The 24,322-nt window shown below is 48.5% G+C and overlaps 1 protein-coding gene and 1 long non-coding RNA gene across 18 annotated transcripts in view; both read left to right on the forward strand.

The window, feature by feature from the left end:
* LOC147346347 (uncharacterized) overlaps positions 1-23,553 on the forward strand; it is a 71,699-nt gene extending 48,146 nt beyond the window's left edge. Inside the window, exon 2 of the long non-coding RNA XR_015154128.1 lies at positions 1-23,553. This exon is cut by the window's left edge and continues 44,726 nt beyond it. This is a non-coding gene — a long non-coding RNA (uncharacterized LOC147346347).
* Positions 1-24,322, forward strand: part of NEDD4L (NEDD4 like E3 ubiquitin protein ligase) — a 375,462-nt gene that overhangs the window by 66,079 nt on the left and 285,061 nt on the right. The gene's annotated exons all lie outside the window — the stretch shown is intronic.

A 24,322-nucleotide genomic window follows, 5' to 3' on the forward strand; every position in this document is an offset into this window, starting at 1 on the left:
GCTCAGCCGTTTAAAGTGTGCGGCTCACTGGCTTTCACTGTGTGCGGTTCACAGAGTTGTGCAACTATCAGCACAGTTGTAAGTATTTTTATTACCTGGAGTGAAACCCCCTCTCCAGACCTCTCCTTCCCACACATCCCCCGCCCCACTGAGCCCAGGTGTGGTCACAAGACCATCTTTAATTAGAAACAGAATAGATGAGACTCCAGGTAGATTTTGTGCCAAGGCAGGACTCACAGGAGTGATCTCTGCTGAGAGGCCTGGGGATGGTCCGGGGGGCAGCCTCTGGACCCTCCACACATCCCCTTCCCAGAAAAGAGAAGTTTCTAATCCACCTTCTGTTTCTACGAGTTTGCCTGTTCTAGACATTTCCCAGAAATGGAACCACACACTCTCTGGTCCTTTGTGACTGGCTTCCTACGCTCGGCATGTTCTTAAGGCTCATGCATGTTGTAGCCTGTGTCAGTATTTCATTTCCTTTTACTGTCGAATAATGTTTCATGGTGTGGAATATAGTCTGTAATATAACTATTACAACCCTGCTGTAAAACCGCTTTGTTGATTAGGCATTTGGGGTGTTCCCACTTTTTTGAACTGTGGATAATGCTACTGTGAAAGCCCGTGTATATTCTTGTATGGTCTCGTAGGAGCTATTCTGCAAACATGTTTGCATTTCTATTGAGCTTATACCTAGGAGTGGAATTGCTGGGCCATGTGCTGACTCTGTGTTTTAGTTCAGTCTCTCAGTCGTGTCTTTGCGACCCCGTGGACTGCAGCACGCCGGGCCTCCCTGTCCATCACCAACTCTCAGAGTTCACTCAAACTCATGTCCATTGAGTCGGTGATGCCATCCAGCCATATCATCCTCTGTCGTCCCCTTCTCCTCCCTTCTTCAATCTCCCAGCATCAGGGTCTTTTCCAATGAGTCAGCTCTTTGCATCAGGTGGCCAAAATATTGGAGTTTCAGCTTCGGCATCAGTCCTTCCAATGAATATTCAGGACTGATTTCCTTTAGGATGGACTGGTTGGATCTCCTTGCAGTCCAAGGGACTCTCAAGAGCCTTCTCTAACACCACAGTTCAAATTCGTCAATTCTTTGGCGCTCAGCTTTCTTTATAGTCCAACTCTCACATCCATACATGACTACTGGAAAAACCATAGCCTTGAGTAGACGGACCTTTGTTTAATCCTTTGAAAAAACTGACAGGTTTTTTCCCAAAGCCGCTGGCACATTCCGCATCCCCCGCCCAGTGGCGTGTGAGTCCTCCATGTCCCTGCCGACACTTGTTTTAGTTCATCTTTGATTAGAGCCTTCCCAGCCGGTGGCGCGTGCTGCTTTAAGTCATTTAACAGGAAGCTTTGCTGTCCCGGTTCTGTTCTCCTGTCTCTGCACATCCTTTCTGTCGTTGGCAACTCATGCTGTTACAACTGTGCAGATTTGTCAGGTTTCCAGCGGGTGGGTTTCATAGGAAAGTGCTTCCCTCCCAGTATTGGGCCCACATTCTGAGTTTAAAATGTGATATTCTGCTCAGTGTTAGTTTCTTCAGCTTAACCAATTGGCAAGTCCAGTGGCTTTTCTTTGAGAAGCTTTCCAGTTTAAACAAGTTTAAATCGAAATGAGAATTAACTTGCTTTGCCACAAAAAAATCCCACTCTGTCACTTTACTTAACTGAGAAATGTTGGTGGTGGTTCCTGTTTGTCTTCATTCTTTAAAAAAAAAATTTTTTTTTGTATCTTTTGGCCATTCCACAAGGCGTGTGGGATCTTAGTTCCCCAACCAGGGATTGAACCTGCGTCCCTTTCATTGAAAGCCTGGAATCTTAACCACTGGACCATCAGGGAAGTCCCTGTCTTTGTTCTTTAGCTGACTTCAGTTTGTGATGGGTAAAATGAAATAGGGTTTTCATTGTATACAGCTGAATATTTATTTTGTAAAACCACATAGTATTTAGATATAAGAACCTTCTGGAGTTCGTGTGTTGAGTGAACCTGCTTTACTGAATGTCTAGTCTGCCATGGTGTTCAGATAGGGTTTCTGTCTTCATGGAGAGTATCTTCTGGTTGGGGGCAGACCTTAATGGAAAAAGGCAGATGGGGTTACAAAATAACACAGGGCTGTCAAAGCAAATCTCTCTGCGGGAGTATGCTGGGCGCTTGCACGCTGGGTTTTGCTTTGTGTTTGGCAGGGGATGTGTTGGGAAAGACCTCCGTGAGGAAGTGACTCTTCAGCTGAGACCCAGAGGCAGGAGAGGGCTTTCTGAAGCTGGGAGGCTCTGGTGGGTTGGAGGACCTGAAATAGTATGTGGGGCACTGGGAAGAAAAAAGACCTAGGTAGCAGCCACATTGGGTGGTGCCTTGTGGAGCTGCAGATAATTTGAACTTTATTCAAGATGGTGTGAGATAGCACTGAAGGGTTGTAAGCAGGGAAGTGGCATCATCTGATTTAATAGAAAAGATCTCAAATGGATTACAGTGGGAGGGGGTCGGGGGGATGGCAAGAATGGATGCAGGGACAAGTTACAGATTGAGGTAGGAAGGTCAGGGGTCAGATCTACGTGCCGAGGAGCCCAGGTCGAGGTGTTCTCGGAGCTGAGCCCCGGACTTGGGGCTTGAGCACTCTAGCTTTAGTCTTCATTTTCCAAGAAGATGTGTATATGTACACTTCTAGACCCGAGGTAGGTCGCATCTCCTTATTTCTGTTGCAGGGAGATCCCTCCTTTAACGGGCTTCCCAGGTGTTGCTAGTGGTAAAGAACACGCGTGCCAATGCAAGAGACGCAAGAGATACAGGTTCGATCCCTGGGTCAGGAAGATCTGGTTGGGGGTTGGGGGGAATGGCAACTTTCTCCAGTCTTCTTGCCTGGAGAATTCCAGGGACAGAGGAGCCTCGTGGGCCACAGTCCATGGGGTTGCAAAGAGTCAGACATGAGTGAGCGACTGTCCACACACACACACACACCTCCTCGAACATCTGTAGTAAACACACTGGCAAAGACAAGGCAGACATGCCATCTCTGAGCTTTCAGGGCCTTGCTATCTTTTAATTAAATATTTGAATGACCCTTCCATAATTAAAATTTATCAAGCATATTAGAAAATGTGTTTTCACAAGCTTCTTGCACTTGGGCAGACTTGTTGTTATTTACACGGGGAGCTGAAGTATGGCTCCCAGTGACAGTTTTGCTGTTGGCAGTGTTGGTAAGGTAAAGGCATTTTTTTTTTCCCCTGTTGGAATCACTTGGAAGATTTTTCTAAAAGCCTTCATCTTTTTTCTCTTGCTTTTTCAAGTCCATATGCCCTTCTGCCTGCTCATGTGTGCTAAGTCACTTTCGTCATGCCTGACTCTTTGTGACCCTGTGGACTGCAGCCCGCCAGGCTCCTCCTTCCTTGGGATTCTCCAGGCAAAAATATTGGAGTGGGTTGCCATGCTCTCCTCTGGGGGATCATCCTGACCCAGGGATCGAACCTGAGTCTCTTAGGTCTCCTGGATTGGCAGGTGGGTTCTTAACCATGAGCGCCACCTGGGAAGCCCCCATGTCTTTTTGCCTAGCACTCACCATAGACCAGAAAAAGGAGCCAGAGGCCTCCTGTGGCACTGAAGATGGGTTTTCCATGGTTAGTGTAGAAAACCAACACAAATTTGGTGGTTTCAAACAACATGAACTGCAGATCTCCTAGCTCTGTAGGTTAGCAGTCCCACGTGGGTCTCGCGGAGCTAAAATCAAGGTGTTGTCAAGGCTGTATTAAACCTGGGGCTCCAGGCCTGAGGCCCTTGCCCTTTCCAGCTTCCGTGGGAGACCTCCATCCATGGGCTCACGGCTTCGCTCTGCCGTGCTGAAAGCCAGCCTTGTGGCCCTCCAACCAGCCCTCAGTCACAGGCATGCCGGGTCTTGGGTCCACGGTGTGGCCCATTGCACCGCGCTGCAGACTCTCATCGTGCCGCGTGGCCTCCGTGGTCGAGGCACTGGCTTAGTTGCTCTGTGGCATGAGGGATTGGAGTCCCCCACCCAGGGACAGAACCTGTGTCCCCTGCACCGCAAGGCAGATTCTTAACCCCTGAATCACCAGGGAAGCCCCTCCCTTTTCCATTCTGAAGAGCCCTTGTGATTACATTGTGCTCATCTGAATAATCCAGGATAACTCTATTTTAAGGTTGGTTGGTGACCCGCCTTGACTCCCCTTCTCTCTCTGGCTTGAGGTTGTCTTGAGTCCCTGGGGTTAGGACGTGGCCGTCTTTGGGGGCGTTATTCTGCCTGCCGTGACAGGAGCCTTCATCTTTCTGACACTAGGAAATGGTTCCGGTGCTTGCTTTTTTGTCTTTTCACTTGATTCCTGTTGGTATCTACCTTAGATTCTCTCCTCCCCTCCCCAACCCTGCCATTCTGGGTACTCAGTAGGTGCTTTAAGACCACAGACTGGAAATACCTTCTGGAATGTGTCTGAGCTCACCCTGGAATTCATCGGTGGCTTGGGGGATGGTGGAGGTTTTTGAAGCCATGACTAGGAGAGATGGAATCTGCTTAGGTTTGGATTTTTCGTGAAGACTGGTTTGTTGTGGAAGCACGAAGCCTTACCTTGTGTTCTTCTCGTGAATGCAACATGTTAAAGCAGGACGAGAGAGGCCCAGGAGTCCTCCCAAGATTAATGTAAAGGTTTTTCATGGCTGCAGAAGTTTTTGAAAAATAATCAGACTGTGATTTTCAGTGCTTGGGTTGGGGAAGGTGCTAACACCATCTTAATGGAGAACCAGGAATTATGATATGATTTTAGGACTTTTGAAAGAATGACCTGGGACTTCCCAGGTGGTCCAGTGGTTAAGACTCCACACTGCCAATGCAGGGATTTGATCCCTGCTCAGGGCACCAGGATCCCACATGCATGTGGTGTGGCCAGAAAAAAGAAAAGAAGGACTTGTTTTCTTTGTCAGTTCAGTTGAATAGCTCCTCAGAGGAGAGCGCACACGTCCCGGATGGACAGGGCGCACAGCAGTGCAGTTGGGACAAAGGGGACTTGAGTGCGGGTAAAGGAGAGCACAGCCGGGAGGATCGTTCATACCAGGTTAGCTGTTAGAGTGTCACGTTTTGTGCAACCTTGACCGTCAGACCTTGGAACACAATTCTTTTGCTTCTGCTAAGAGACTAGAAAAATCAATGTGCTGTGTCTGTCTGGCAGGCCTGAGACAACACTCTGTCTTTGGAACTTCAGGTTTGGGTTGGAGGTGGGAGGTTATCCGAGGGGAAATGCATTTAGACCGAAAGATTTTTAGATGACTCAGTCATACCCAGTACTGCCAAGTTTGCCCCCAGACTGCCGTGCCCCCTCTCGGCGGTCCCTGCCCCGTGTGAGGGCCTGGCATCGTCCGCGGCACGCCTCCTTGGGCCCTGAGTGACTTAGGCTGGTGTCCAGCTGGGCACAGTGATGAGCTGACGTGTCTGGTTATTTTAGCACGCTCAGAATTGCATTGCTCCCTGTAGTTTTGTCCTGTGAGCATTGTCTATGGGTCACTAAATTGGCCATAACATCATTTCACTTCCAGAAGTGGAAAATCAGAGTTGTTGTTAACATACTGGGTTTCTTAAGCTCAGACATAAAGAGCCTCGAACTTGCCCCAAGGCTTTTTCAAGGGTGGTTTTGGTTAAGCTGTGGTTGTCAGAGGTACAGTTTTCTGAGAGCTCCCTAGGCTTGCCGCATCAGCATTTATGGGCCTAGGGTCAGGAATTTGTGTTTTAAACTGTCCTCTCCAGATGAGTCTTTGCACTCTAAATTTGGACACCCTGCTCCCTGCCCGTGCCCCAAGCCGTCTGCCCTGAGCAGCAGCAGCTAGCACTCAGGGGTCCGGGAAAAGCACCCCATCAGAGAAGTTGAGGAAGACTCTGTGGGGGAGGGGCTGGGGACAGAGGACCAGAGCATCACCTTTACTTGTTCCAAAGCTTGACACAGGAGGACGTGGCTTCTGTGGCTGGGCCTGTGGACTTGGTCACGTGGATCCAGGCAGATGTAACACCCCCACCCCACCCCCGCCATGCCCACCCCAGTGAGGACCAGCACGGGCCTGGGCCGCCTCACCAGCTAGAGGCGGATCCCTCCTTGGACAGGTCTTTCTGTGGTGGGAAGGGTGGAACCAGAGGAAGGGGTTTGGCTTGACCCAGCCGGCTTCTTATCCAAACTCACGTCAGGGTTGATGCTGCTTCTTGCCTTGCGTGGAGGGCGTGCTTTGGCACTCTGTCCTTACCAGCATGGTGCAGTGGTAAGGAATCTACCTGCCCATGTAGGAGACCTGGGTTCAGTCCCTGGGTTGGGAAGATCTTTTGGAGGAGGGCATGGCCACCCACTTTAGTATTCTTGCCCGGAGGATCCTATGGACAGAGGAGCCTGGTGGGCTATGGTCCATGGAGTTGTAAAGAGCTGGACATGACTGAGCCCACGCATGTGCACACGCGCGCGCACGCACACACACACACACACACACTCCAGAAAGGAATTTGTGGGGTGGGAAAGAAGCATTGCTCAGCCCCGAATACCTAAGGGGAAATAAGTACTTAGTAAATATTTGAGGTTTGAAGTAAGAGTTAGCACTGAGATTCCGCTAGTCCAGGGGTTTGTGACGCAGCCTCTTCCTTCTCTGCTTTGCATTTTTCCAAGTGCCCACGTAAGGCCATGCTTCCACACGCCGATTTAAATCGGCACATATATTACTGAAGATGGAGACCCTCTTTGCTTTGAGCAGGAAAACCAGCCTCTCCCTATTACTGTCTAGAATAACTTATGTTCAAGATAATCTGTAGTCAGTTCATTCTTTATCATGTTCAAATGTGACTTAAGCACACGTTTGAGTCTGGCTGTCGGCCACGTCGCTCCTGTGCGTTAGTCTTTATTTATGAGGAAGCAGGCAGCCATTTTTCACTCTTTACTGGGGAGCCAGATCCCAGTGGGAATGGTAAAATTATAAGCTAATGAAGCTGAGTCCCATAGGTATGAAAGATCGCGTTTCTGAATGTGTTTCCTTTGAATTGTTTGAAATAGTAGTGAGTGTGGTTTTGGTTACCCCGATGCCTTTGCCTGTGACATATGCAGAAAGTTTCCCTTCTTTATTGACACTGAGAGTCCCTTGGACTGCAAGGAGATCCAACCAGTCCATTCTGAAGGAGATCAGCCCTGGGATTTCTTTGGAACAAATACTGCTAAAGCTGAAACTCCAGTACTTTGGCCACCTCATGCGAAGAGTTGACTCATTGGAAAAGACTCTGATGCTGGGAGGGATTGGGTGCAGGAGGAGAAGGGGACGACAGAGGATGAGATGGCTGGACGGCATCACTGACTCGATGGACATGAGTCTGAGTGAACTCCGGGAGTTGGTGATGGACAGGGAGGCCTGGCATGCTGCAATTCATGGGGTCGCAAAGAGTCGGACACGACTGAGCGACTGATCTGATCTGATCTGATCTGAACCTCTGGTTAATGGCTGCCTCCCCTTTTATTCAGGTGTTTTCTCGCCCTTTAAACAAACAAAAAGAAGACCAGCCGCTGCACACTCACTTGCCATGAGTGACAACCCCCAGGGAAGAGCGCGCTGCGTGCTCGAGGCTCATTGCCCACAGTCCTTTGTGCCCTTCCAGCTTCAATAACGACTTCACGTCACTTCCTTTCTCATTCATGGCATATTTCCCAAAGCTCAAGCAAGAGTTACCAGAAAGTTCCAATAAATCTAAAACTTGACATGATGCATGGAACACATGTGCTCCGGTAAACGAAACCACAAATTGCTTCATGGAACATACTGTTATCAACACAGGCACACTCTTCTGTGTGCCGTGTGATTCACTCAACATTTCCTTCATGTTTGTTTATTTATTGGCCTTGCTGTGCAGCATGAGGGGTCTTAGTTCCCCAACCAGGGATTGAACCTTTTCCCTGCAGTAGAAGCGTGGGGTCTTAACCACTGGACCAGCAGCGAAGATCCATTGCCTACATGTTAATCATTGCTTTTTCAGGGGCCTGTGAGTGTTCACTGTCGAAAACATTTATGAATAGATCGGAACCGAGTTGGTGAAGGAAACTTGGGGCTTTACATAGGTTTTTTTTTTTGTCTCATTTACTTGTAGAACTAACAGTTCTGCTTCATCCATGTGCTAAATTTGTTAATAGTTAAAAAATCATTTTTTCTTGTTTTGACCAATTAAAATCTTCCCTCCCTCTGATTTAAAACAAAAAAACTCCCAAGTAACTAGTTCTAAGAACACAGCCACTTTCCAGGCCTGTTCACGACTCTAGGAACTCATATTCCTTCTGTTTGGTTTCATTGCTGTTTTCTGGCTGAGTCATCTTTTGCACCAGATCTTTCAAAGTTTCCCAAGAGAGTGACTGAGACCATTAAGGCTGAAGAGAACCCTGTGTGATTTGCTCATTTTCCAACTGAATATTCATTGGAAGGACTGATGCTGAAGCTTTAACACTTTGGCTGACTCGTTGGTAAAGACCCTGATGCTGGAAAAGATTAAGGGCAGGAGGAGAAGGAGACGACAGGATGAGATGGTTGGATGGCATCACCAACTCGATGGATATGAGCTTGAGCAAGCTTCGGGAGATGGTGAAGGACAGGGAAGCCTGACGTGCTGCAGTCCATGGGGTCATGGAAAGTCGGACACGACTGACTGAGCGACTGAACAACATCAGCTGAGGGAGCTGCTGCTCCTTCCCCTACGGTGACTGTGGCCCAGCACCTTGCTCCCTCCCTCCTTCCTGGGCAGGCTCCTCTTCCAGCTCCGGGGTACAGATTCCAGATGATCTCTGGCCCTCAGTACAAGCAGGATATCTTACGAAGGTCCTGACCTCGTCCCACCACCTGCTTCCACTCTGCTGAGGTCATACCTCCACATTTCTTGGTTTCTATCCATACCCACGCCCTGTATCATCCTAAGGGTCTTAGATATCCCTGTGGATGGGCTTATCCGCTGACCTTGACATTTCTTACCGCAGTAAATTCAATAGTATTTCTCTTTAATTCAGCCATGGCTTCCACTGAAGATGCTTGACCTCTAAGCTCTTAGATTCTGCAGTCTTCTCTCTCTGACATTACTTCTCTGCTTCATTTCCCTCCTGTCCACACCTCCTCCTCCTGTCCCAGGGGTCCCAGTGGTCTCAGAAACATCTGGGAGGACCAGAGCCGTGGGGATGTAGGGACACTCAGATACATCCATGTGTTGACAAGGCATCCAGGCTGCTCTGACAGCCCTGCCTGCCCCCAGCCTGGTCCCTTCGCCCCCTGGGTTCTCCCTGCCTGCCAGCTGTACTCGGGCCTCACCTCTGTGCTCAGCATGGTCTCCTGTATCAGCTGCAGCCACGGTGCCTTTGCACCCACTCCGTACCCATTTACCCCGGACCCACTGGCCTGCCCTGGAAGACCTTGCTGTGGTGTTCTTTCTGTTCCTCGCTGCATAAAATTGCTGGTGAAGGTCACCAAGCTGTGTACCTGTATGACACGTGCATACTCCTGACTTTGGCTGGACTTCTGAGAGTTTGCAGTCCTGCCTCCATACCCTTGATCCTGCCCAAGTTCAGTTCTCTTAGCTGTTGGTTTGACTCAGTGCTTCTCAGTCCTGACCACACCTTAGAATTGCCTGGGGGAAGTTTGAAGCTTTTATTGAGGCCCTGTTCATGCCCAGAGACCCCAATTTCACTGGTCCAGGGGCAGGCAGGCCTGGGCACTGGTGTATGTTTTTAAAACGACACAGGTGAACCTTTGAAACAGCTGTGTTGAGAACCAAGATCTGTTCTTCTCTGTTCTCCAGTCCTCCCTTAATCATACTCAATGATTAAGTAGTTACAGCAGTAATTACAGCACAGTGTTGGCCACTCTATCATCAGACACCTGACAGTCTTCCTTAACCTACCTTGGAAGACCTTCCCTCTACCTGCCAGTCCTTTGAGGAAGAAATGCTCTTCTTGCCAGGGTCTGACCTGCCTGTCCCTGAATCCTCCGCTCACCCGCTCTCTTTAGGACCCAGGCCCATGAGGCGTCTTTCTGCCTCCTCTGATGTCGGCTAAATAGGGCAACCCAGATAGAAACGTCGGAATCTTGTGAAAGCCAGACAGCAAGGGCAGAGAGGGGCTGAGGATGGAATGGGATTCGTATCAGGAGACGTAAAGAGAGAACGCTGTCTGATCCACTTGCTCAGGACTGTGGTTAGAGAAGGTGTAGGTTACAGACCTCTGTTTAAATCCTGACTCTGCTGTTTGCTGGCCAGCTGTGTTTCCCGCCCTCTGTAGGGAAATTCTTGATAAAATAGACCTTCTTTGCGCATGTGGGATACCTTCCAAGAACCCTGTAGACACCTGAAACCATGGGTAATATTAAACCCCGTACAGTTGACCCTTGAACTACACAGGGGTTAGGGGTGGCAACCCTCTGAACAGTCAGAAATCCATGAGTAATTTATAGTTATCCTTCTGTATCCATGGTTCCTCCATATCTCTGGGTTCAGCCAACCACAGATCATGAAGACCTGGAGAAGTAGAGAATTGATGACTGAACACTAAATGCTAAAGGTTTAGTAGAGGACGGAGCACAGAGAGAATTCCCGTGTCTTAGGATCTGGGATGAGAGTCGGCTGTTACTTCAATTCTGCCCCTGTTATTTGACCACGTTACTTAATCTCCAGGGGCCTTATTTTCCTCTGGAAAAGAATATAGCTTTAGATGTGATAAACTTTAGATCTTTGTTGAACACTGCTGTTTTGGAGTCTCTCTAGTTCCTTTACTGCTTCCTAAGGTTTTGTTTAATGTGATAAATTTTGTATCTATATATTATATTGTCACAGTTTTAATGCATTTTTAAGTTATACAAAGCGTGCGTGAATGCACTGTTGAGAAACACAGCGTATGGACGGAAAAGTGAAAATAAACCCTTTCTGGGTGCACTTCCTTACTTTGCTAGAGGTGAACTACTGTTGACCAGGTTAGTGAAAATTCTTTGACACCTTTTTAAAAATTAATTTTTACTGGAGTATGCTTTCCTGGTGGCTCAGACGGTAAAGAATCCACCTGCAATGCGGGGGACCTGGGTTTGATCCCTGGGTTGGGAAGATCCCCTGGAGGAGGACATAGCAACCCACTGCAATATTCTTGCTTGGAGAATCCCCATGGACAGAGGAGCCTGGCGGGCTGCAGTCCGTGGAGTGGCACAGTCAGAGAAGACTGAAGCGACTTAGCCTAGCATCGCTCCCTTACAGTGTTCTAAGTTTCTGCTTTCCAGCAAAGTGAATCAGCTATGCTCATACATCTGTGCCTTCCCTTTGGACTTCCTTCCCGTCCGGGCTCCACGGTGCATTCAGAGTTCCCTGTGCTGTGCAGTTTGTCTTCACTAGTTATTTATTTTATGCATAATATCAATAATATGTATGTGCCCATCCCAGGCTCTCAGTTCCTCCCACCTTTGCCTTTCCCTCTTGGTATTCAGTGGACATGAACTTGGGCAAGCTCCGGGAGATGATAGTGAGGGACAGGGAGGCCTGGCGTGCTGCGGTCTGTGGGGTTGCAAGGAGTGGGCGACCATCCACGCCTTTGTTCTTTATGTCTGTCTCTTTCTGTTTTGCAAATAGGGTCATTAAAACCTTTGAGACCGTTTTCCGTGCGTATCTGTACCCATGGCCTCTCTGTATTTTTCTAGTATTCGGTCTTCAAGATTGAAGTAACTGAATTATGAATGTGAGAGAGATGTCAATCAGTGTCTGCTGCTGCTTACAGCTTTATCCAAGTTGGTGCCCGGGAGTTGCTCCAGTCTTGGGGCTGTGTCGCCCTCTAGTGGTGGCTGACTTTGGTGTCCTGCTGTAGGGCTGGAGTGGAGGTGATGGTTCTGTTCTTTTCTAACAAGCTGGTGACCAGCTTGGCTGTAGTCAGTCACTGACAAGTGTCGGGAATGTACTTTAGTGAACCCTGGGGCTGCCATCGCCTTTATACTTCTAGCCTGCCCTTCTTGAGAGGCTTGAAACGTGTGGTAACTTTGCAAATGGGGTGTGCTGGGGTACTGATGAGATAGGAGGCTACACCTGGCTGCTCTATTTTTCACCACCAGGTGAACCACCCATTACAAAGTATGGCCACCTGCTACAATATATGCATTGGCTACATCGTTCTTTCCCATGTTCCCCGCATTCTGAAAATGTTCCATCACCTCTTTGCTCTTGTGAAAACCTGGCTGCCTGTTCCTGTATCTTCTCAAGGAGTGGTTTTTCCTTATTGCCATTTCCAGCTGACCTCCCTTCCCCTCTTTTAAACTTCAGCTCCTGTTGAAACTTGTACCATCAGCCGTAGCTCCGCTTCCTCCCTCATTCTGTCCTGGTCTTCTGATCACCTCCTCCTCTGACGCCTTCCTGCCCAAGCTCAGTCTCCATCCACCATTGTCCGTCCATCCACCTGGCAACCTGGCCTCTCAATTCTTGACCTCATCAGCTCCGGTGACCTTTCTGCCTCTCTTTGTATTGACTGTCTTTAGATCTTGTCTCTATTAACCTCTGGAATCGTGATTTAAGACATCCTGCTCTCAGATCTCCATGCCCGTCCTTCCCACGTGAGACTCTCCCTTCAGAATCCAGAGTTTGGTGGCTCTCTGGACCCCCACCTCCTTTTCATTAGTGGTCACCTCCACCTCTTGCCCTGAGATGGCAGCCTAGACTTTGTGGGCGCCTCTCGAGAATACCCAGACCACTTGGATCCTCTTATTCTGTTAGACTTCCTAAGGAGACCGCAACCAGCCCTGGTTAAGACTCCGCATTCTGGGTTAAACTCATTTTCCCAAGACAGTGTTAACTGGATCCATCGTATCTGTGACCTCACACCTCCCATGGGCATCTCTCGGGCATCTTACTACACTTTTTGGGTCATTTCACCAGCTGCAAGAAAACTTTCATAACTTTTGATCACTCATCAGTTCTTCCACACCCTCTTCCTCTTCTTAGCTGAGGACTTCGCTTCTTGTTCATTGAGAGAAGGGAGCCAGGGTGTCAGACTTCTTCCCTCCAGCTGCGTCTTCTTCCTGCTGCCTTGCTCCCCACAGGAGCTGAAGCCCGGCTGGCTCTTGTCTGAGGCCAGCCCTCCCCCCACAAGGAATCTTCTGTCACGTTCTCAAGGATGCCTCTCCTGAAGCTCGCTCTTTTTACCCCTGGATGACTCATTTCTTCCTTTCTTCTGGACTCTTCCAAATGGCATATAAACAGGCCTTGTAATGTTTCTCTCTGAAAATTTTCCTTAAAAATTCCGTGTTCCTCTCCAGCCATTGTCCTCTTGTGCTTCACTTGATAGGAGGTGATCCCTTCGAGAATAGATTCTGTTCGCTGCTGTCTACTTTCTTACCTTTTTTCCAAGCTTGTCAGTTTGTCTGTTCCTCCTCCAATGACGAGGGTGACCGGTGGCTGTGACCTGGGTGGGACACCAGCCTTTGCTGCCTGCCTGCGCCGTCCAGGTGCTGCGTGTGGTCTCTCCTGTCTTCCTCCTCCTCCAGCTGCATTTGAAACAGCTCTCTCTGCTCCTGGAAGGCCTCCCAGCTCCTCTGCTGGTCTTTTCTTCCCTTGTGTTATGAATCATTCCTTCTCAGCTGCCCTCTGGTTCCTCCTCTCCTTCCAGGCCTCCAGGCGCCCAGGGTCGCCCCCCCACCCCCTTTTTTCTTCTGTACTCTGTCCCATGGCGTTTCAAAGCTTTAAGCACACGTCAGCAAGTGAGTTGATGTGTCTCAAACTGTACAACAAACCTGCACCCTTTGCCTCTGAACTCACACTTAGAGCCAGTTTCCCTCCTGACAGTCCATTTGATGGTCCATGGGAATCTCAAATGCAGCCTGGCCAAAGCAAGAGTATTGGGTTGCCAAAAAAATTCTTCTGGATTTTCCCATCATATCTTACGGAAAAACCCAAACGAACTTATTGGCCAACTCAGTACTTCCCTTCCTAGTCTGCCCCCTCCTCACCCAAAGTCTTGCCTCCCATCGCCTACTCAGTTTTTTAGTTAAAAACCCAGTTTGCCATCTTCTTTCATATTCCTCATCCAGTGATCGTAATCACAGAACACCTATTGAGGGCTTACTACGTGCCTTGCACTATTCTAAACGCTGGACAAAGCATGTCTTAAACTCCAGCGGAAGGCTGTTAGTATCCCGTTTTGCAGATGACAAAGCTCAGACACAGAGATTAAGTAGCTTGTCCTTAGTTACACATTTTCTAAGTGTTGGAATTAAGATTTGAGCCCAAGCACTGTGACTCTAATCCTGGGCTCCTAAGGTCTCTGGCCTCCGGCAGGAGGGGTGGCCGCTGAGCCTGTCTCCAGCCCAGCCTCCCCGCCTCCCCGCCTCCCCCCGCCACCTCCTGTCTGCAGCCATCTCTCCAAAGGAGAAATGAGATCCCGTCCCTTCCTCATCAGAGTTGGATCCCAAAGCTTGGGCCTGGCTCTCAGCCTCCTGTGATCGGCCCCCAAGCCCCCAGCCCCACCTCTCCACTCTCTGCCCTGCCCTGGTGCTGCCAAGAAAAGACAATGTGAGCCACGAACGCGAGCCACGTGTGTACCCCGCCTTTTCTAGTGGTCCCCCTGCAAAGTCTTGTAAACCACAGATGATGCGAGTTTTAATGTTTTCATTAATCCATCCTATCAAAAATATTTCAGCGTGGACTCAGTACTCACAAAAAAATTGAGATCGTCTTTATACTTTTATACTGGGTGTTTGGGATGTGGCGGGTATTTCGCAGTTGGAGCGTGTCTCACTTTGGGCTGGTCCCATTTCAGCAGCTGCGTGGGGGCACCCCCTTGCCCAGGGCTTGTCCCTCCTGCCAGCAGGCAGGGTAGGTGAGTTCCGGTCTTGGGGACTTGGCATCTGCTGTTCTTTTGCTTTGCACGCTCTTCCCCCCATCTTCACTAATTGCCCCCTTTAGTCTGGGAAGGTCTGTTGCTTGGAGAGGCTGGCCTCCAAATTGCGAGTTTTTCCCAAGTCATTCCATCCTTTTTAGGCTTCCATGTAGCAGTTACCCAAGCTGATTAGCCCCTCTTGGGAATCTCATCCCCCTGGGGGCACTCGCTCACCCCACTCCAGCCCCTTGGGGGGGTTCCCGCCCACCCAGCCTGTCCATGCTCTCTTGCTGGTGACTGTGAGTTTCTGTTTCCTTCCTGGGGTGGGTTAGGTAGACCTGGTGACTGTTTTTTGCTGCTCCCACTTATGACCTTTTCCTCTGCTCATCTCCTGATGCCATTGTGCTTTTTCTCTGATAACACTGCATGTTCTGGCATCCTCTGCCGTTTCCCGGGAATGGGCTGCACCTGCCAGTCAGGAAGCACTAGGCATGTGAGGCTAGTCAAGTTAAGATAATTAAAACTAAATGAAAGTTAACACTTGCGTCTTCAGTTGGTGTTTGGCACATTTGAGATGCTCGGTACCTGCATGTGACAGTCACCATGTAGGACATTCCCAGCATCATGAAAAGCTCTGCGGGCGGTGCTGTTCTGATGTTAGACAGCTACGTGGCTGCGTGAAATGGGTGCTGTTCTGATGTTAGACAGTTACGTGGCTGCATGAAATGGGCTTTCCTGGTGGCTCAGATGGTAGTGTGGGAGACCTGGGTTTGATCCCTGGGTTGGGAAGATCCCCTGGAGAAGGGAATGGCTACCCACTCCAGTATTCTTGCCTGGAGAATCCCACGGACAGAGAGGAGCCTGGTGGGCTACAGTCCATGGGGTCAAAGAGTCGGACACGACTGAGCGACTAACACAGCGTAACATGTAGCCATGTGGCTGCACGGAAGTGCCAGCTTCTTTGTACCTTTCTTATCATAATTCATTTATTCATTTCAACATCCTTGGTTGTAGTTGGTTGTGAAATTGTTCTTCTCCCAGGAAACTTAACCAGGGGATGGGGGTAGGGGGAAGAACCCGTACTCTGAAATGGTTTCTATGGGGTGAATGGGAATTTATATGTCCAACTGCCTCTGAATACATAATACGGATGAGGCTCTGGACAACTGGGGTCCAAAATGATAGATTCCATTTTGAGTTAAAGACCGGTAGCTTCTGTCACACAGACAGAATGCAGGCGCTGCCTGTTGCCGTTCCCTCTCGCACTGGGTTGCCTCTGTTCTGTCATCTGATTACCTGATGAATTGGTGCCGGAGACCCAGCCTGGCCTTTCCGGGTGTGCAGGTTTTTCCCTTTCCAATCGTGTTTGCTGTTATCACTGTGCAATGTTGGGATTCGGTGAACTGAAAACCCTCCCTGCTTAATGTTCTGTGGTTGAACAGCCCATTGAGATGCCTGGATCGTAAAAACACAGCCTCTCTCACGGCCGTTGAGGGCAGCGATGCTTTTGTTTTTCCTGGCTGAGTCTGGCCTTTGGATTACTGGGCACTGGCTCTCACTGTACACGGTTAATGATTTCCCACCTACAGTAACCTGCTCGGCCGCGAGCACCCGGTACAGTGTGGTTAGTTCCAAGCTATGAAGCGCCTGTCATGCGTGTACAAGGTTTTTCTTATTAGAAGAGGGGATCTGGCAGGGGGTAAGATTTTCTGGCATGTTTTCAGAATAGTAAAATGAAGAAACAGATGACCCAGGTGAGATTTAACAAATAGCCTTGTGCCTGATCGCCTTATTGAACTTGTATATATTCATGCCGTTGGCTCAGTCCAGGTTGCTGATGGAGAATGTCCTGAGAAAGCCGTCTGGACAGTTGACGTGTTTTCTTACGTGGAGTCTAACTGAGAAGTTCATGTCCAGCCTGGGCCTCGTGCATGTTCAGTTATCCACAGTGAGGGGAAACAGGACTTGATTCAGGGCAGCTGATTTCACTTGATTCAGAGCTCTCCACATCTGGCCTCCGAGTGTATGCCTATTGCCCTGGAATTGGTTATAGCTCTGTTTTCTAAGATCAGATAAAAGAATGGCAACACCTAATGGATCCAGCTCATCCATTGTTCTAGAAGCTTCTCCACTAAGATAGAAGACCCAACTAGGTTTCCACTTTTCAGGCCCATCTCAGTTGGAGGGATTAAGTGTTAGAGTCTTAAGTCCCTTCCAGCTGGGGGGAGAGTGGACCCACAGATGATCTCATTAAGCTGTGTTTGTATGTGTTCTTCATAGAACTCTTGGAAGATGCGTCACAGACAAACCCAAATGTGGATCCTGTGACCCTCGCTGAACCAGATTCACCTCCGGGCCTCATTGTGACCTGCTTGGCTGACGGTCAGCAGGACTGCTGATGGAGCTGTGGCCCGATGCTTTTCACCAGGTCATGCTCTTGGCGCTTCTGTTTCGCGTTATCTCACGTACAGTGGCTCCTTGGACTCTTGGATTGAGGAGTTCTTGGATAGTTCTGGGAAGAGCTACTTAGAATTTTGGACCAGTTTCTCAACAAATTTGATTACATTGTTTGAGATTTTTTTTTTGTTTTTTTGAAGTATATATTTTTAAAGATTCTTTTTCTGTGAACCATTAAAAAAAACAACAACTTAATTGAATTTGCTACGATACTGCTTCCATTGTACGCCTGTTCTACGCCTTGGCCTCTTGGCTCTGAGGCAGGTGCGATGTGAGCTCCCCAGCCAGGGACTGAACTCGTGCCCCCTGTGTTGGAAGGTGAGGTCGTAACCACTGGATTGCCAGGAAGTCCCTGAGACGTGTTCTTATATAAAGACATTCTGAAAAGGTGGGAGAGAGCATCCACTTTCTATTCTGAAACAGGCCTCCTCGCTTCTTCCTGCCAGCAGAACCCTGCATCGGCTCTGGGTCCTTGTCTGGCTCCCTCTCCTCCTCTCTGGAGCAGAGGAGTGAAGCCGAAAGGACTCTGAAAGCTTGGGTTTTACCAGAGGAGATGGCAGTTCCTGACTCAGTGCTGGTTGGCCAAGTCTCTTAAGTTCTTCTCTCCCTCTGCTAGGGTTAGGGTTAGGGTTAGCTAGTCCTAGGTGTTCTAAAGCCTTTTAACCTTATCCTGAGTCTTACTGTCTCACCACCTAAAGTGCTGTTTCGCCACTCACTGAAAGGGAGAGAGACCTGTGGAACTTCCTTAGAGTGGATTATATGAATTATATGTGAGGCTGCCCCACGGGAATGAGTCCAAGGGACGCCGTATGTAAACGATTAGGTTGTTTTGCAGATGGGAGCTGACTCTCGAGTATAGCACTGCCACGGAGCCAGCGGTTTCCTGTTTGGTTGCTGTATAACAAAGAGCACTTGAATAATTTAGGGTCTTTACTTTTGAACCCTCATCAGTCAGATTGGGTAATGGTAAGGCTATGTTGCTGAAAGTGGGGTCTGGTTCCTCAAAAGCTCAAAAGCCAGTAAAGAGGCATGGAAGTTTGCTTTATTTTGGATGCTGGTGGGGGTGGGTTTCCTGTCCAAGGCCGACTCCTCCCACCACCCCTGACAATAAGGGGGCCAGAGCTTTTACAGATGGAAGGAGGGGGCTGCACACAGAACCACCACAGTCAGCTCTGACAGTCCTCTTGAAATTGGTTATCGGGGGTCTGACCAGGGTTATCTTGATTGTCTTAGTACAGCTACTCTTCAGTTCCAGAGCTGGTTTGTTTGCATTCCTTGAAGGCCAGTTCTCGGAATTGTGGCAGCTTATGTCATGGCTGGGGCTTCCCTCGTAGCTCAGTCAGTAAAGAATCTGCCTGCAATGCAGGAGACCTGGGTTTGATCCCTGGGTGGGGAAGATCCTCTGGAGAAGGAAATGGCCACCTACTCCAGTATCCTCGCCTGGAGAATCCCATAAACAGAGGAGCCTGGTGGGCTATAGTCCATGGGATGGCAAGAGCCGGACAGGAGTTAATGGCTAAACCACATGGCCTGGCTACAGTCTGGTCATCATGTAGTTAATGTCTTTCACCTGATGGAGGTTTCAGTACCTACGAGACAGCTCATGTGCTCTGACTCAGAATATTATCTGTAGCCCATGAAGAGGAACTGAAGGTCCTTGACTATGCTTACTGACCAAACTATTACTATTTATTCTTGGACTGTTATCCTTTGTTTCTGCATTTTCTCACTCGTCTGATTAAACTTGTTTTTTGGCTAAAGTTTTTCTGCAGACAAAAGGCAGGCAGAGGACATGGCAGGCCAAGGGCCATAGGGTTACCCTGTGCTAGAATGCTCCTAGCAAGTTAATTAACTCACTGTACATTATCTAGTTTCCTCATCCAGAAAGTGCCTTAATCATATAACCGAGAGCCATGAAATTTAAGGAATTAATAAGTATATTAATAAATATATGGTGCTTGGCATATGGCCAGCCCTCAAACTGATCCCAGATGCATTTCTGGGTGTCAGAAAGGTCTTGGTGTTACTCTCTAGTTTTTGTTTTGATTTGATTTGTTTCCTGAAGGTGATGAAAGTATCTGTGATTTGCTTTTTTGGTTTAACGCTTTTGTTTGTGGACAATGTCAGAGTTACAAGACAGTTTGTGAAAAGTGACTGTAATATATATGGTAGGGTAGAGGCTTGAGATCCTTAGTGAGATCAGACAGATTGATCAGGAAATCATTCAATTTGAATAGTGAATGTTGGTTAACTCATATTTAGGAGGTTAATAGTTTAATAGGGGCATCAAAAACCATAGTGTGCTTCCCCAAACCAGGTGGAGGGGCCTCTCTTCTCTGCAGATTTCAGTGATCCGTGGTGCTCCTCTAGGCCTGGCAGGTAGTAGTCGGTATATACTCGTCAAACGAAGCGTGGAAGGAGAAGGAGTGACAGCTGAGCGTTGGGTATCTTTTCGGATTTATTTGGGAGATCCTGTTTGACCCTCATGGAATTCTTACGGTTTTATACACTGAAATGTTACCTTTTTAAAAAGCCGTTTTGAAGTTTTGAGCAAAAGGGCTAGTTAGGAGAATGAGCTCCTCAAGTTTCTTGCTGAACCGTTTTAACTTCTGTTTGCAGAGCTGCAGACCTCACCAAGGGTTTTCCACGGCCCCACTTTGACTCTGGGAGAAGGCAATGGCACCCCATTCCAGTACTGTTGCCCAGAAAATCCCATGGATGGAGGAGCCTGGTAGGCTGCAGTCCATGGGGTCGCTAAGAGTCAGACACGACTGAGCGACTTCACTTTCACTTTCCACTTTCATGCATTGGAGAAGGAAATGGCAACCCACTCCAGTGTTCTTGCCTGGAGAATCCCATGGACGGAGAAGCCTGGTAAGCTGCAGTCCATGGGGTCACACAGAGTCGGACACGACTGAAACGACTTAGCAGCAGCAGCAGCAACCTTGACTCTGGCCTGGGGGGTGGATGTCTCTTCCCTTTATAGATGAGGTCAGAGCTAGTGGAATGTAAAGGAACTTGTTCACAAACCATGTGCCAGATCAAGTGGTGGGTCAGGACTTGAACTCAAATCTTGTTACTTTGGATCAGGTGCTCTTAGCATTTACGAGTGTGTGTGTGTGTGTGTGTACCTTTGTGGGAAAAGGTATATGTATTTAAATAAGCTAAACTCCTAAATTGCAAATTGATTTTTTCCTTAATACGCTAATGTTCATAATGAAGCAGAGGTACCCTTTCCATTTCATCCACACGAAACTGCCTTATCTGGGTTTCACGTGATGGTGGAGAAGCCAGGGTGTTAGGCGCACCCTCTGTGCTAGCCCATGTTCAGACCACTTTACGAGTAGAGTAGGAGCTCATGTAATCCTCATAACGAGTCTCGGAGAGAGGTATTAATTTGCATTCCCCTTTGGGGATGAGGTTGTGAGGTAGGGAGAGTCGAGCTTCATATTCTTAATTCTGCTCTCATGTGTCACACCAATCAAGCAGAGGAATTCCACTTCTTAAGTGGAATTTCAGAATTACTCCTTCTCCTTTCAGAACTGGTGTGGCTGTGAGGGGACTGTGCCCTTTGTACCCTCAATTCAAGGGTTTCACGTGTTGCTGGAATTGCCTGCTTCTGCATTTCTGTCTCCTTGAAAGCAATGACGGGCCATCTTATGCGTCTAATACCTAGACGCGTAATACCACCCGTCCAGAGTAAAGCCCCATTGCAATGCCATGAATAAATGAAAGAAGGGGGAGGTGAATGTGGAGGAGGACTGATGACATGGTGCATCTTCTCAGTATCGTGAGATCTGCGGTGATTCTGGCCTCACGTCGTAATGTTTATTGTTGAGTCGCTCAGTCATGTCCGACTCTCTGCGACCCCATGGACTGTAGCCGCCAGTCTCCTCTGTCTGTGGGATTCTCCAGGCAAGAGTCCTGGAGTGGGTTGCCGTGATGTTTTTCCTATTGAGGGAGTGTGCTTTTTAGGCTGTACATGAGTGTGTGAGCCTCTTCTTAGAGGCAGGGCTGAGCTGCGTCTTTGATGTCTTTTTTGGTTTGCTCTTCTGATTCTAAATTCACTTTGAGATGGAGGCCATCTGACCTTGAACTGAGAGAGAAAAATCACCTTTTTTCTTTTTTTTTCCCTTGAACCTCTGTTGGTGCAGATTGTAAAACTCCAAGTTGTAATCTCAAGCATTCTACAAAAACTAACCTTTGGCATACTTGGCTGCAGCCAGCCTCTTTCTAGTAAATTCCCCACTGGTTCTTGGCTTTTCTGGTGAAATTAACACATTGACAAAGTTTTCTTCATTTGTATTCCTGGTGCGTGGGCTTGAATATCCTTCACCCCTTGCTTTGTGGGATCTTTTTTGTTTGTCTTTGATGAGAGTTTTAATGAAAGAGAAGCCAGAAACCACACCTTGTGTGGGAAGAACAGGAGCATGTCTCCAGCAGAGAGACCACAAGTTAATCAGAGGGTCACTGCCTAGGGATTCCTGAAGAAGACACTGGATTTACATCGCGCTCACTGATGTAAAAGCCTCTGGAGTGATTGGCCAGGAAGCTGAATGCCTGCTCCTCCTGGCGGCTGAACACTGTAGTCCCCACATCCACTTCGGGATCAAAGGAATCCGTGTAAACTCAGTTTGAAATGTTTGTGTCTTAGAGGTAAAGCTAGTAGATAATGAAGATAACTGCTCACATGCTGAGGGTGTTTCCTGTGTTTGCTGCGGATGTTAGTAACAGTTTCGGCTCTCTGTGGGAAGCGGTTTTCTCACTTAATCAGTCGGCAGAGAAAGTGCTTCAGGGATGACTGTTCTGTGTGAGCAGAGAAAGTGGGGTCTCCTCCTGACCAGGCTACCTATAAAGGGGTTTTAATGACAAATAATGGTTTGCTTTCTCGGGGGCTGGTGCGGTTGCTTGTTTGTTTCCTAAGTGCCCTCTCCCTTCCCAGGTTCATGCTGGGTTGGGGGTAAGGTAAGAGTTGTTGCAGGAAGGAGGACCCCTTCCAGGGCCCGAAACTGGGCTCTTGTCTAACACTCGGAAATGGATTGCCCTAGGAGACACATGTGCTGACAAAGCAAGAGATTTTATTGGGAAAAGGCACCCGGGTGGAGAGCAGGAGGGGAAGGGAACCCAGGAGAACTGCTCTGCCACACGGCTCGCAGTCTCAGGTTTTATGATGATGGGATTAGTTTCCGGGTTGTCTTTAGCCAGTCATTCTGGCTCAGAGTCCTTCCTGGTGGTGCACGCCTTGTTCAGAAAGATGGATGCCAGAGAGAAGGATTCTGGGAGGTGGTCGGACAGGTGGTGTCTCCTTTTGACCCTTCCTGACGTCTTCCGGTTGGTGGAGGCTTCTTAGTTCCGGGTTCCTTACCCGGACCTCCTGTCGTAAAACAACTCATGCAAATGGTTACTGCGGTGCCTGGCCAGGGTGGGTGGTTTCAGTCAGTGTGTTTCCCCTAACAGGGTGACCCAAAGAGGTCGAAGTCGGGAAATGGCGAATGAAGGGGTGGCAGTCTAGGAGCTCCTGACCAGGATACAGTGGTCTTTCAGGGATGGAGACTTCGATACGGTTTGAAATAGTGAGCGGGACGGGTTATGGAGTAAGAGGGGTTTGAGTAAACTCTTCAGGTTTAACGTAGCTGGAAAGAGAAGGACCAGGAGCATTCTAGAAGGACCCAGAGAAGCCCATGGACTCGGGCATTGAGACATCAGGAATGTGAGGAGAGGCTGTTCCAGACCCAGCACTGCTCTCGTACCTCCCTGCGGGCGCTTCTTTGTCTCACCAACTCCCTCGAAATGTACAACCCCGAACGGAACAGGTTATCCCCAGGTAGCCAAGCTGAGAGTGTTTGCCACTAAAATGGAATCATAACCTGATTTCATTAATTCACAGGGAGGAGATAAAAGTCAAGAAATGGATGAGTTTTTTTTTTTTTTTAAAGAATTTCTCCCGTATTGTTTTTCTTAAATGTTTGCTATCTGCTATTGTGTATTTATGTTGAATTCAAGGTTAGAATGATGTCTGATCTGGCAAAAACAAGTGTCAGCAATATTTGTTACTGGATTGACGGAGTCCCCGAAAGACCTCCCGTAAAGCTGATGTGCTGGTACTTACCCTTGCACTTAGAATACTTGGCCCTTGAACAATGCAAATTCTGCTTGTGATTTGCTGTTTGAATGGCCAGAGGTTGTGTTTTGCAGTCTTCGTATGCCTGCTGCAGGTGTCCTAGGGCTGAGCTGGGAGGAGAGCGTGCTGATTCCTGTTTGTCTGCCCCCACTGAGCGTGAGACCTTCAGTTACAGGCCTCCCAGTATGCTTGGCTGTTGATTTTGTGGGAGAGAATCCTTCATGAACTGAAACTTTGGATGAGGTAGGGAGGTGGGCTGGTAGATTCAGTAGATATTCTGTTCTATTAATTTCATAATCAGAAAAGTATATTTAAACTCAAGCATATTTGGTTTTTTTTAAAAATGAAATACAGTGAAAAAAGTTTAAAAAAAAAGTGAAAGTGAAAAGCCCTCTTTGTCTGTGGTTGTTAGGAATAGATTTAGGGGTCACAGAAGGGTGTCTTTTGTCTTTATTACTTGATAATAACTCAGGTCGCTCTGCTTTCTGGTCGAGCCCTATAGGTCTGGCTGAGTAAGAACAGCTGTGTGGCGAGAACTCAACTTGAGAGCAGCTGTGCTCTTACATCTGCTTCCTTGCTAACCTCTAAAAGAGGGGGAAGTCTATGAGGGATGGTGGGGCTCCCCTCTCCAACCCAACCCACCCCAACCACGTGTGGGGTGTGGGGGAGGAATGGAGAGAGCTGAGCTGGTGAGGTGAAGGTTGGGGCTTTGTGGGTCATCAGGGCCCCTGGGGCTGGGGGAGTTTTCCAAAGGGTGTTAGCATTATATTTATGTTTTGGCTCCGTCACTCTGGTTCGGGGCTTCCCTGGTGGCTCAGATGGTAAAGAATCTGTGTGCATTACAGGAGACCTGGGTTCAATCCCTGGGTCTGGGAGATCCCCTAGAGAAGGGAATGGCTACCCGCTCCAGTATTCTTG

The sequence above is a fragment of the Bos grunniens genome, chromosome 24 (assembly GCF_055505025.1).
Source record: "Bos grunniens cultivar Pamir isolate PY7600 chromosome 24, Bosgru_T2T1.0, whole genome shotgun sequence".
Taxonomy (NCBI): Eukaryota; Metazoa; Chordata; class Mammalia; order Artiodactyla; family Bovidae; genus Bos; species Bos grunniens.